This window comes from Sebastes umbrosus, chromosome 1 (genome assembly GCF_015220745.1).
Source record: "Sebastes umbrosus isolate fSebUmb1 chromosome 1, fSebUmb1.pri, whole genome shotgun sequence".
NCBI lineage: Eukaryota > Metazoa > Chordata > Actinopteri > Perciformes > Sebastidae > Sebastes > Sebastes umbrosus.
In genome coordinates this window covers 32405891-32419695 of record NC_051269.1, presented here as the reverse complement: position 1 = coordinate 32419695, position 13805 = coordinate 32405891, and the positions used below count along the sequence as shown (strand labels likewise).

Genomic DNA, 13805 nt, shown 5'->3' with positions numbered 1-13805 from the left:
TGACCAGCAGACCGTAACACTAATTCCCTGAAATCACCTTAAGAGTGGGAGAGTTTAATTTCCCTGAAACCAAACTTCTCGTCCGATAAAATCGCCACCCCCTCGCAACATCTGTTTGGCTTCCAAATAAAAAAGCCGTAAAGCCGGTGTGGCGGGGTGGCACAAGCAACGGCAGCTGTTCCAGTGCTGCGTTCAGGGCCTTAATTAAAGTTTGACTCAGCTTCTCTGAGTTTTTGTCATCCTCGTTTTCCCCCACACTCTCTCTTTTTCTCCGCCCTGCCTCGCACACACAAGAGCTTCTCTCCACAACATTATTTATTATTCTTCGGTGCGAGCCGCCTTGTTGCTGTTCTGAGTTAGCTAGCGCTGCCAAGTTCCCTCCCTTCACTCCTCTGTTTGTCTTCTTCTTTTCCCTCAGCCGTTTCTGGCCGAGGTGCAGGCTCTGGCATCGTTTTGTTCAGATTTCTCCTATCCCACCCTTTCACAAATCTAAACGCTCAAGGCTTTTATGTTGATGCAGCTACAAGCAGACTGGGAGACGGGCTACTTTTTGAAAATGTGTCTGTGCGGTGGCCAAGTTTGACTGCAGCACTGATTGCCGAGGGCAGGATGAGGTGTGCCTCTTGAATGAGCTAAAAACAGCTTGTGCCATGTTTTGAGAACAGCACATGTGGCTCTGTAATGTGTCTTATTTAGTAGTTAAGAGAAGGAAAAGTCACGTATGGCCAATTCTAAAGTATGTTTCAGCTTGATGATGTCTTTGCTTGGATAACGTTATGTCCCGTTTGTCTGCTCTAAAAATTAATGTTTTCACGCTACGCTCAACATTCAGTGTCGCCTCAAGTGCCAGTTGGGCAAACACTATCTGGCCTGTGTCAGAGGGCAGGCAGAGAGAGTCTGCTGGTGCACCAGGGGCCGTGTCGCGCTGATCTCAAGAGCCAAATGAGGTCACACTCAGGAACAACGGAGAGCCGAGGCCGATCCACCAGAACAGCCGCATTCCTCCACATGCAGTGGGAACCGAGGAAATCGTGGATCTCGGTGAGCTAGGGGTGGGAGGACGGCCCCGAGAGAAAGACGTGGAGAGAAAGGCAGCGACTCCTCCCAGCTGCCACGCATCAGCACATCACACCAGTCACAAGTTACACACTTCATTTCATTTGGAATGCGGTGGCCCGACAAGAGCTGAATGGTACCGCTGAAGCATTCCTTCGTGTTTGCAGGCTGCTTCGTCACATGCTCGGTCTCCTTAGCCGAACAAGAAAATCTACCAGCTGCAGACTCGCCAGAAAGCTTGTCAGAAACAATCATTGAGCAACACTTAAAGACGCTCTTGGCTACCCTACCTCTATTCGCGTGGGAGATGGCATGACGCTGACCTGTGTGACAGCTCCTGGTAGGGGGATAGGAGGTCAGGGTCAGAGGTCGCCGAGCACAACTGGAGCCATCATGGGACAGCAATGTGTGGCTCGCACTCACACCCACCTTAACGCCCCTCCCCCAAGCAACTCAAAGGTCCACCCCAGGCTGGGCAAAAAGCAACATGAGGGCAATAAAACCTCCATGGCCTCACTCCACCTTTAAAGTTGGGATCAGTCTAACCTTCGACCTCCCCCTGTCACACCCCTCCTTTCCAGCCTCCTCCTCCTCCTCTTCTTCTATTTCTGGTTACAATCGACACCCCACCCCCTTACCGGCGGTCCACTATTGTCTGGCCTGAAGTACTTATTCCCAGAGTGCCCTAGCTCTGCTTGCCTCTCCTCTGCAGGGGGGCTGAGGAGGGAGACGACTTAAAAGCACCCCCGGGACGTCGTTGCAGCACGGAGGTAACCCAGGTCTGCTAAAAGAATTAGGCTCTGCAGCCACCGACGCTTTACACAACATGCCGTCGAGTGGTTTTCTCCTTAACAAGCTATGTAAGGGAGGAAAGGGAGGGAAAGGGTTTTATGGTCCTCGAGCACATGTTTCCACTGAGGGAGTGGAGGAAAAACAACCGGTCTTTCAGGAGCATCCCAAAACATTTCCCTGAAGTTGTTGCTTGTTGGAAGAAGGTTCTCCAAGCTGTTCAGCGATGCCTTACAGGAAGTTTGTAGGCCAAGACTGTTATGCTAAAGTACAGCTTTTAAATCTTATTTGAGTCTCTTTTGCATTGAGCTGCCAAAGAGTGTTACGTTAGACCTTCTAATGCCACCAACCTTTGGAAAGTATTTGCATTGAGTTGCAGCAGGCGGGGGTAGTATTACCGGGTAACTGTAGCGCCTGTGAGTAGAGAAAAGTCCCTTGTACATGTGTCCATGGTCGACATGCTATGCAGTGGCACAATGCCAACGCACAATGGAGGCCAGGCTCGGCGGGCTACTCATCACTTCTCCCTCTTTAACCCTTTGAGAGGAGCACAAAAGAGGGAGCTGACAAAGGGGGCCGCGGAAAGAAAAGGAGGTAGTAGAGGAAGGAGGTGTGGGGCGCTGCTTCGGCACCGTTTTAAGGGGAGTTTCAGGGTGCATTTGTAATTTGACAACTTCAATTTGGCTCCGCCGTAAGCACGGGCCAGTGGATGTCAGGAATCCAAACAATTTCTCAGGCGAGGACATAACACTGTGATTAGGGCTGTAGAGTAAGCTCCCTGTTGCTACTACGACGTCTCGCACCATTATTTATGTTCCAGTTTTCTTCAAAAACAACATTTCTGTGGTTACGACGTCTGTTACTGTTGTTAACAGCAATCATTCGTAATCCGGGATACGGTTTCAAATAAACTAGTACTGCTTTCAGTCAGAGCTTAGAAAAAGTTTTGAGTTGGCCTCGTTAACCTGACAGGTCCCACTTTCTGTGGAAAAGTGGCTACTGAGAGAGTTAAACGTGGGGAGGTGAGAGGCTGGGAAGTGCTCCAAAGTGATTTAGAGCTAAAGCTACTCAAAATCTACCCTTCTTCTCGCAGCTGAAGTGGGATCGCATAGTGGATTTAAGACGGCTAACTGCCCGTTCTGTTACGCCGAAAAATGTTTTTTTCTTTATTGACTGGTTTTCTGTGAAGTGTCTGCCTACATAAGACCTCACCAAACACACACTCACACACACACCAAACTAGCCAGAAGCACCAGCCCACATCTAAAGAGCGCCAGGCACTCAGGGGGAAAAAATGAGTGATAAACAAAATGAATAAATGAGCACTTATCTCCATCTGGTAAACACACATGCAGGTGCTGACATCAGAGTGTGTGGTTTATGAGCCATGGAGCATGTGTGAGTGTGCACACACACACACACACACACACACACACACACACGAGGACACAAGCCAGCTAAGGCAAAAGAGAGCGAGAGTGATCCTGCCTGTGTCCAACACGCATATGCACACACTTTCTCAATGCCCACCGCCGCCTCGGGGGCGACACCACCATACTGCTGACCTCTCCGGAATAAGTCGCCCTTCCTTCCGCTAACGTGGGGGTTGTTGCTCGCTAGTCCACAACACAACCACAGTAAAAGAAAAAGGGGCCAGACAGGCAGCCAGCTGATTTATAGGCTAGCCCACGGCCATGCTTTCCCTGGGCAAGTGGCTCTCTTCAAAGGCCCGCCTTCTATTAGTCTTATTTACAGGGCTGGGGAGAACAGGCCGCCTGAATTATTTAAGATTCCCCATGGTAAATACAACAGAAACCAGGAGGGTGAGTGTGTGTGTGTGCAAGAAGGGGGAGACGAAGACAGGAATGAAGAAGTGGGGGGGGGGAAAGCGAGCAATTATGAGTTGCTGCACCATTAACATTAATCACAACAATAAATGGTGCCTGTGTAAACTCTTCCTCCACAGTAGAGACTGTTACCTTACATTAAACTCGAGGAGTCCCCGCGCTCGGGCACGCTCAGATAGCATCCTGCAGTATACCCCTCGCCCTGTATGGTGTGCACACACTGATGATGCGCTGCTTATCTCAATGCAAATACATGCACAGGCACAGGCACACACACACACACACCCACAGTGCGCTGTCTCCTCTCTCACACAGTGGTTCTCATTAACAAGCCAAACATGCCTGAAGAGGCAGACAGACTCTAGTGAGCACGGTAAACAACCAGTAGGCTCCCTCATCTAAACTGAGACTATCTCAGCATCAGCAACACACACACACACACACACTTTCTGCCGATGATACTGACAGGCTGGGCCAGATGCAATATACTCAAGGATCTGCTTTTTTTCACTACTGAACTAGTGGAATCTGGTGTTCTTTGCTCAAGGGGAACTTTGGAAGGCAAACACTGGGTATGAGTGATGGCCCCGACAACATCCCAACATTTGAGGCGCTGCCATATTCTGAAGTAACAGGTAAAAATAACACTGTGCTGTGACACCCCATCATGGAAATAGGGCTGCGGTTAACGATTATTTTAATTGTCGATTAATCTGTCAATTATTTTCTCGATTAATCGATTAGTTGATTGGTCTATAAAATGTCAGAAAATGGTGAATAACGTCGATCAGTGTTTCCCAAAGCCAAAGATGATGTCCTCAAATGTCTTGTTTTGTCCACAACTCAAAGATATTCAATTTACTATCATAGAGGAGTAAAGAAACCACAAAATATTCACATTTAAGAAGCTGGAATCAGAGAATTTTGACTTTTTCTTCTTAAAAAAATTACTGAAACCGATTAATCGTTTACCAAAATTGTTGGCGATTAATTTAATAGTTGACAACTAATCCATTAATCAACTAATCGTTGCAGCTCTACATGTACATCAACTCTTGTGCAATCAATAGAACACTATAAACCTAGAGTCTATTCATTGCACACTATAGTTGATGGTCATTGTTTTCATTTTTACTGATCATTAATAAGAAAATACCAGGATTTTTTTTAAAGGAGCAGGTCAAATTAAAACGATTCCTATCAAGATTGTATGTTCCTACTCCACATCATTTTTCCCAAATAAACCCTGATAAATACCCAGATTTTTTTGTAACATGATGTTCGGGCATACACCGATTACATTACTTGCCCTCGGCGTGCGGAGGATGGAAGGGCTACAGCCAGGTGGAAACCTGCAGCCTCGCAGTGAAAGCTCGACCAGAGAGTTCAGCCACCTGACAGTAAAGATCAAAGTAAGCACTCTACATATTGAGCGCGTCACCTGACCTTTCCTCGTAAAATGTACGGTGTAATCTGTAACACCGGTGTTGTCACAAGTTTATTAACTGGCGGGTAAATTTCCTCACCGTCACATCCTTAGCCCTAACTACAGTGCACCATTAAACAACTGCCTATGGCTTCAAGGTAAATTGAAAGTGGAAGCGATCTGTAACTCCGTTACCACCAAGACCTGAGACATGCAATAACAGTATGCATCATGTATAGGGATTGTGGAAGACTCACTCTACAGAAACCAAGCAAGATAAAGAATAAAACATTATACAGGAATAACCAGTAAAACAGAAAGTATTACGTGTAACCTGCCCTGCCAGCTGCGCCCCTTAGCAACAAAATTAAACAAACAGATGACAGGTATGGTTGTTATCTTATGTTACACAGGAAGGAACTGTGACTTCCTGATCGATCGCAGGCCCGAGGAAATGCAACAAGAGAAGGCATTTTTTTTTATGTCCACACAAATCTGGGACTCGAGCTGCCCGTCTGAGTCAGTGTCTGAGGAGGGGACGGACAGAATGCTGACAGGAGCATTGGCGTGCCGGGGAGGAAACCACATATGCTGAGGCCGTGCCCACTGGCGGCGGGGGCGGTGGGATTTCTACACAAGGCCACTGGGTCAGAAGTAGAACTGGGGTCAGCAGTGAGTCATTGGACCTTCAGGATGACTGTAACTCAATCTCAGTGGTGACGTGCCAGAGGGCTGACGGTCAGACACAACCAATGACAGTGACTACATTTACATGCACAAAATATTATTTTTTTTGCCCTTATTCCGAAAAAGATGATATTACTATTAAGCTGTTTATATGTCATATTCAGAATAATAGTGAATTATTAGTATGCATGTAAACGTAGTCAATGTTTGTTCGGTTTGGATGAGAGTCAATTCCACAAATTATGAGCGATAATCAATTAGATTTTACAATAAATCCAATGCAGCGCTCCTGTCTATAAAAACGAATGCCTGCAAAACAGTGAATAAGTTCTTCGTGCCCTACTTAAGTCAATCTCATCACTCTGCTGCTTTACATGTCAACCAAATTAATCAACAACTCTTTGAACAAAAGGAGAGCATGTAAATTCTGTTCCCCAACAGGCGGCACAGACTACAGTGGAGTTTATTTTCAATTTGCAGCCAGATTAGCAGGCGTGTTTTTGATACTGTCAGTAGCGGCAGAGATTTTTTTTTTTTTTCTATTCCAAGTCGTCTTGAGTGAGTGGCCTTTTTAGTGCCTGCTTCAAAAAGCATCCCCCGTACCCGAGCAGCTGTCACTTTCAGCAGGCACTGTGGAGGACGGAAGCGGGGGAGGGGTCCTTTGAAGGAATGGTTAAAAGTGGGCGATAAAAATAAACTGGGAGAGAGGAGAAAATTAATTATACATAACAGACAGTTCACTTGGATGAGCACGACAGAGACAGAGAAACTAAGGCTGCTTCGCTCGTAGAAAAAAAAAAGCCATTTTCTGGCTGAGGAAATTTCTGCTCTGCCACCGCACTGGTCATATTTATTTGGCTGCATCTGAAGTGAGGGATGCAACAAGGAGTCTTTTTTTACGAAGGTCAAGGCATCAAACAATACAGACAAGGCTTTCATTTCAATTCTCCACACACTGGCTCTCGCTTCATGCATCCTTTCTAATTCAGCTGGTTTCCTGGGACCAAAATAAAACTGCCAGCCCTGAGCGCATTGCTCTCCGTCTTAAAAGAATGTGATGCAGATAACTCAGTCTGCCTTTAAATTCACTTCTGATTGGCACTGATGAGGGTTTATGCTGCAGGCTCACCTGCAAACTCACCTCTTGATATGATTCGTAATGCACCAGCAGCACTTTGCGGTTCAACACCGCCCACTGCCTCTCAATCCCAGCTTCTTATTCGGGCCAAATGGAGGTCATTCCTATTTGAGCAGTCAGTCAAGACAGGCCCGCCAGGTATTGGCGAGTGAGTTTATTTCATATTAAGGCTTGTCGGCTGGAGAGGTGTTAGCACCACGAGAGCTGTGTGTGTGCGTGTGTATAAGTGTGTGTGTGTACGACAGGGCCTTGGGGTAGAGCGCTGCTGCTGGTCCCTCTTTAGTGCGTTTTAATATTGCTGCTGTGTGGCTCCTCGCCTCAGGGCGCCACACAGACCCCAGAGAGAGCGAGTGAAAACACTCAAATAGAGAGAAAGAGAGAATGGCTCAGAAAGAGATGGAGAGGTGACAACATGGAGAAGCAGGAGAGGATGTGACAGAAACAAGGAAGGAAGGAAGGATCAAAACAGGAAACTGAGGTGTTAAAAAAGAGCAAAAGGAACACAGATTGAATGAAACACAGTCGGAGCAGAGCGCCGGCAATGCGGCTAACCTCTTTAGCGAGACTGACACAAATGAAAACTTATGTAATAAAAACGCGCCATCTCCACCGGCTATGATATGAAAGCAGATATTGCATTACAGCGCCGCTGTGCCAAGGAAGCCCTCGATCACACATGGGGGAGCTGAGAGTTGAGACCACGGCGTACCCGACTCTCTCTCCGACAGCCTAACCCCTGTACTGGTTTGAGAGGGGATCCTCTTTCAGTTGTAGTAAATGCTTCTTCATGCACTGAGCCAAGGCAAGCGATGAAGACCACAAATGTACTGGAGAACTGATTGAAAAACAGAAAATAGGGGGATTTTAAGACTGTCTTGAAAGGGAGAGAGAGGCAGAAGATGATGATGATGGAAGAGTGAGGTAGGCCTTAAGGCCCTGACACACCAAGCCAACGGTCGGCCGTCAGACAGTTTGGGGCCGTTGGTATAGTTTTATCGGTGAGTCCCGCACCGTCGGCTCTAGTCTGCCCGTGTTGGAGTTTTTTCAGCCGATTCAGCATGTTCAATCTGTGGCGGTGCCTGTCGGTGAGAGAAATCACTCTGATTGGCGGTTCAGCTTAAGCGAATCAGTGCACGAGAAGAGAAACGGACGTGAGGAAAGCAAGCCAACGAGTAAAGTCAAGACGTCACAAACAGAAGGCTCTTGTTTTTTTTCATCTTCATCTCATTTGATTATTCCAATACACGGATATTTTCCCAGCGACATGGCCATCTGGAATGAAGCTAAATGGCGAGTGAGAGTGGTGTGAAAATGGTCGGCAAACGCCACTTTGTTGTATGTACGTATCATAAAATGGGTTGTATATCCACAGTCGTCGGTCTTCTGGGTTCCCTTTGTGAATGACGAATACAGACTACCGCCACCTGCTGGCAGGAATTATTACGTATCATGCGAGCGCAGAACATAACTGGTAGTTGGCCTTCGGCTGTAGTCTTTGCGGTGTGTTCGGGTACAACTTGTCGGCCAAAACAAAGGCGACGTGAGGCGCCGCTAGTTCTCTGATGTTAGCTTGGTGTGTCCCCAGCTTTACATGTGCATGTTCTCAGGGAGGAGAGAACCAGCATGCAACTAGACAAAGACTGGAGACAGATCGGAAAAATGAGAGTAAGAAAAAGGCGGAGAGAGAGAGAGAGAGAGAGAGAGAGAGGTGGTGTGGAAGGATGGAGGTAGACGCAGACAACGATCTGACAGGAAGAGAGGAAGAGAGAGAGAGAGAGAAGGGGAGAGTGAGGAAAGAAAAGCCTGAGTGGCAGCGTAAGTCTGGAGGCAGGAGGAACGGCGGAGGAGTAGGCAGAGAGAGGAGGCGAGAAGAGGAAATGCCTAAACATGAGGTTGTCACACTGGTTTAAAATGTCGAACAGTAAGGGAAACTGGAAAAGGAGCTGGATTTTGCAGTCTAGCAGCACACACAGGCACACCGCGAGCGTGAACACAGTCCATATATCGACTTGCCGCATGAAAGCAATGAATCACAGCGCAGCGTACCCTGAAGAATACAGTTATGCACTTAAAGTCCTTTCACATATATAAACAACTTCAATGACCCAGTAAAGTAGTTTTTCACTCCAACTGAGAAAGTCTCATGTGAGCGTGATGGAATTTAATTCTCAAAATATTTAGAGCCAGTCTTTACACAGAGCGCCAATTCAGATCTCACTTGATCGCAGCTCCTCTGCTTTGTCATCCATCTACAATCTAATTAGACCTTAAATATGCCACTCGCTGAAAGGTCCAGAGGAATGTGATGGGGGTGGGGGCGGGAGGGGCGAGCCACACAAAGGCAGGAGCGGCAGGGTGCAAAGTGCACGTCAGCTCGGATTCCAAAGTTTGGACATCACAGATTTTACCCTTCGCGGCGGCAGCCAGACCGGACAGGGCAGACTTTCAAAATGCATGACACCGCTGCTGGTCTATTGTGGGGCAGATCTGTATCATAATTAGGGAAGATTGAGGCAAATTGCTTGTAATTTTCTGGCTGGGTCGTCAGCTTTCATGTCTAAATGCCATGCAAGGTCACAGTTTTGCCAAAAAAGGAGATGATTTTCTGAAACATGAAGGGATAACTATCTAAGAGATTGTTTCTCACAGATTTGTTATATATATTATATATACATATGTGGTTGTTTGGACGTGTCTAAACTAGGGATGGCTCAATACCACTTTTTAATGCCCGATACGACACCGCAACCTTGAGTATCTGCCGATACCGATACAAATTCGATACTGGGGATGTACCAATCCAACTTTGTATGTCCCGATACCGATCAGCTGATACCGAGTACCGATCCGATACCAGTGTTTAGTTAATCAGCTGTATGCCTCACTGTGTGGGAGTGACTGGGATCATTCTTTTATGTGCACTTGAATTGTATATCCTGTTCATTAAAAAATCATTTTTACAAAGCTACTGGTGTACGATCTATTATTGTGATAATAAACATCTATTCAGTTCATTTATATCTATGTATTTATTTATTTTTTGTCAAAGTTAGGAGAGCAAGTCGAGTCTGATGTTTCCTCGACCTTTGTAACGCAGCAACAAACTAGTCAAAACTTAAACATGAATTAAAATTCCAGTATATAATGTGTATATAGTATATAAACATAGAATTGAATCGATCGGCCCCATTGTCACCGATATCCGATCCAGCTATCTGAGTCAGTATCGGCCCGATATCCGATCCGGTATCGGTGCATCCCTATCAGATACCATCTTTTTCCCTCTCTTCAACAAGAAAAGTTTAATAAGTTTTGCTACTTTGCAGATTCAGGTTATTAATACAAAATATAATGAACTAATAAAATGATGATGTATTATTATCGATTAAACTAAACTACCCAGCAGTTTATAAAGTCATTAAAACGACCTCCACATTTACCAGCTGCAACATTAAAGTAATGAACACATTAATTGCATCAATAATTACAATACAATACTGTAAACACGTACAAATATCAGTATGATCCATAGTTCTCCCCCTGGATAATCACTTCATTTCCACACTTGTGTCATCTAAATACAACAAAAGGTGATATAATAGTCTTTGCACAAAAGAGAGTCGTCGCTATGTTTTGGTTGCCACTCCTCGCTGTCACTCATTTTTAAGTGACTGTTTAGATTGAACAAGTGTAGGTGCACCTCTGTCTGTCTGTCTGTTGTGTGGGTTGCTGAGATGTCAGTCCTGTCTTTGGTTGAATGATTTAAAGCGTGACTTGTGGTCACCACCTCTTGAACAAACACTCGTGTCACGGTTCAAATCGTGCATCAGTTAATAAATGTGAATGCTGGTCATAAGAAGAAGCTGCTGCTTGAACTGAACTGAGGCACAAATGGGTCACACATGTGTCCTATAGGGGTGTTCAAGTGAGAAAATATGAGTATATTAACAATCTTTAATATTAAATGAATATTGCAGTGATTTTTTGTGTGTGATAGGCTGTACTCTGGCACCGCTCCTCCTTTTCCTCCCCAAAAAAAATGGTTAAAATGATGTCTAAGCCCTTGCTCATCTAATATGATTCATGAATACATGTTTAAAATGGGCTCCAAATTAATTCACGTAGCCGGGCTAAGGGGTCGGGGTGGGTAGTCTAATTTGGTTAACCAGGATTTGATTAAAAAAAAAAAAAAAAAAAAATAGAGCTGAGGAGAATCCGATGGAGCAGTGAGAGCCTTTTTCAATAGCTGACAACCCAATGCGCACTCCAACACACCCACAGACACTCTCCATCCATCCATCCCTCCATCACTGGCTGCTCCGAATAACAAAAGCTTACAAATTGCCTCTCATTCGTTAGCAGATTAACCCTCTTTTCACACTATTTCTAATTATTTCAAAGCTAATAGGTGAATCGATTTTCTTTTTGAAAAAAAGCAAAGCATCCTCCCCTGGAGAAATCCAGCACAAGTCCTCCCTTAGGTCCATTTAGGATGTATTTAAAAAGGTGAAAACATGAATCCAAAAGCAGCCTCCAGTCTCCCTGGACTATTTATCCAGGCGACAGTGAGAATACCTGTAATTATGTATGATGGTGGTGGAGGAGGTGGAGGAGGTGGCATTCCTCCTCTGAGGCAATGCAACAGTCATACTCACACCCATCCAGATAAACCTGCTATAGCTCTATAGTCACCAAACACTGTGTTTCTTTTCTCCACATATCACTGCAAAGCTTTTTCCCACATCATAAAAGTGTGTTTTTTTTTACTGCAGCTCTCAAACTCACCTCAACACTGCACCAAATCGTTGCAGAAAAACTGCAACATTGTGTTTCTTTTCAAGCACCAGGTGCGTTCCGCTAATCAATTAAGAAAAATACATGTTAATTGATTAAGTTGGTTAGATAAAGGCTCGTTCGGCGCACAGTATATCCGCAGTTTAACAGGATCAATCCGACTGGTTGGTGGTCACACCGTGGCGCACATTCAACACCAAACACACCAGTGCACAGCTACATAACTGCATGTTTAGAGCTATAATTCCTCTTTTTACGCATTGGGTTTGGTTGGGAGCTCTTCAACTTGGTTGTGGAGAAACAGGAGAGCAGGAGAAGAAGACATGAGGAGGTGAAACACAACGACACAAACTCACGGAGCAAATGGAGAGACAGAGAGAGAGAGAGAAAATGTAACCTAAATATTTCAGCCGGCTCCACCAAACCCAGCTCCTTCCTTCAAGCTCGGGAAAAGAAAAAGAAAAAGCCCCGCACCGGAGTTTTCTCGGTACTTACAGGTTCAAGTGATCCGTAGGTTTGATATCCTCGCCATGGTTTTAAATTCCAAAACTTGGGGACATTCCTGTCTGGTCACTCGGAGCAGCAGCGGTGCTCTCTCTCCGGCGGCTCCTCTGCGTGTGAATGGAGACGAGAGGAGAGGAATGCAACTGGAGGAGGGAGAGAGGAGGAGGAGGGAGGAAGAGGAGGAGGAGGTGCTCCGCTGCTGCAGTACCGCGCCGAGCCCATAGAGGGCGCCCCCGGGCCGACTCACCGTCCCCAGGTGTGTGAGAGCCTCATTTCAACTACTTCGCCTTAAAAAAATGAAATTGAAAATAAAAAATAATAAAAAATAAAATTAGAAAATAAAAAGATAATAAAAATTAAAATTAGAAAATAAAAAATAATGCAAACTAAAATTTGAAAATAAAGAAATAATAAAAAATAAAATTTGAAAACAAAAAAATAATAAAAAAAATCAAATTTGAAAATAAAAACATAATAAAAAAATAAAATTTGAAAATAAAGAAATAAGAAAAAATAAAATTTGAAAATAAAAAAATTTTGAAAAAATAAAATTTGAAAATAAAGAAATAATAAATAATAAAATTTGAAAATAAAAAAAATAATAAAAAATAAAATTTGAGAACAAAAAAATAATAAAAAAATTAAATTTGAAAATAAAAACATAATAAAAAAATAAAATTTGAAAATAAGAAAAAATAAAATTTGAAAATAAAAAAAATTTTAAAAAAGAAAGAAAAATTTGAAAAAATAAAATTTGAAAATAGAGAAATAATAAAAAATAAAATTTGAAAATAAAAAAAATAATAAAATTTGAAAATAAAGAAATAATAAAAAAAATTTGAAAATAAAAAAATAGTAAAAAATTAAATTTGAAAAAAAAATAAATAATAAAAAATTAAATTTGAAAAAAAATAAATAATTCATGTCACGTTCTGAGATGCCAGTTTTAACTTTTGAATACAATTTATAAAAATATATATATATATATATATATATATATATATACTGTATGTATTATATGAAGCACTAGATATATCGTTCAGAGATATATCTTTAACTCTATTTTATTATATTTTTTTTAATTATTTCTTTTATCAAGTGTAAAGTAGTGGTAGTACTGTAGTCTTGTTATATTTTAAGTGTATTTATACTTGAGCTGGGTGATATGGCCAAAATCTTCCATCACAATATAGGTCGTTTCATATCTCAATTCAGATTTATATCACAATATAGCATGTTTTCTGGTCCTTCAATTCGTCTAATTTAAATAACCACATGGTAAAGCCTATTTTTGTATACTCCTGTGTAAATTAAGTACATGAATGACAAATACTGAGTATTTTCTCATAATAAGAAATTGAGTTCAAAATGAACATAACAGTTTTAAGTGAAATATAGAGAAAAAAGAAATAAATACAGCCTAGCTTAAACAATATAGGAAAATATTAACGATAGGCATTTTGATGATATATATCATCATATTGCCCAGCCCTAATAGTACTTGACAGAAATTGGCAATACAAAGTCAGGAAATAGATTTTATTTTAATTTCTTTATGCATACA

At 43.2% G+C, this 13805-nt stretch overlaps 1 protein-coding gene across 5 annotated transcripts in view; it reads right to left on the bottom strand.

Annotated features, from left to right (window-relative positions):
- The window catches only part of LOC119485011 (plexin-A1-like), a 233385-nt gene extending 220862 nt beyond the window's left edge, over positions 1-12523 (bottom strand). For 4 of the 5 annotated variants that reach the window (XM_037764274.1, XM_037764301.1, XM_037764292.1 and 1 more), the window contains exon 1: positions 12233-12523. The gene's annotated coding sequence lies outside the window, so the exon portion shown is untranslated. Of the gene's footprint in view, positions 1-11728; positions 12076-12232 lie in introns of those variants that run through there. The other variant, XM_037764283.1, reaches the window with a different exon arrangement.
- Positions 12524-13805: the final 1282 nt, after the last annotated feature.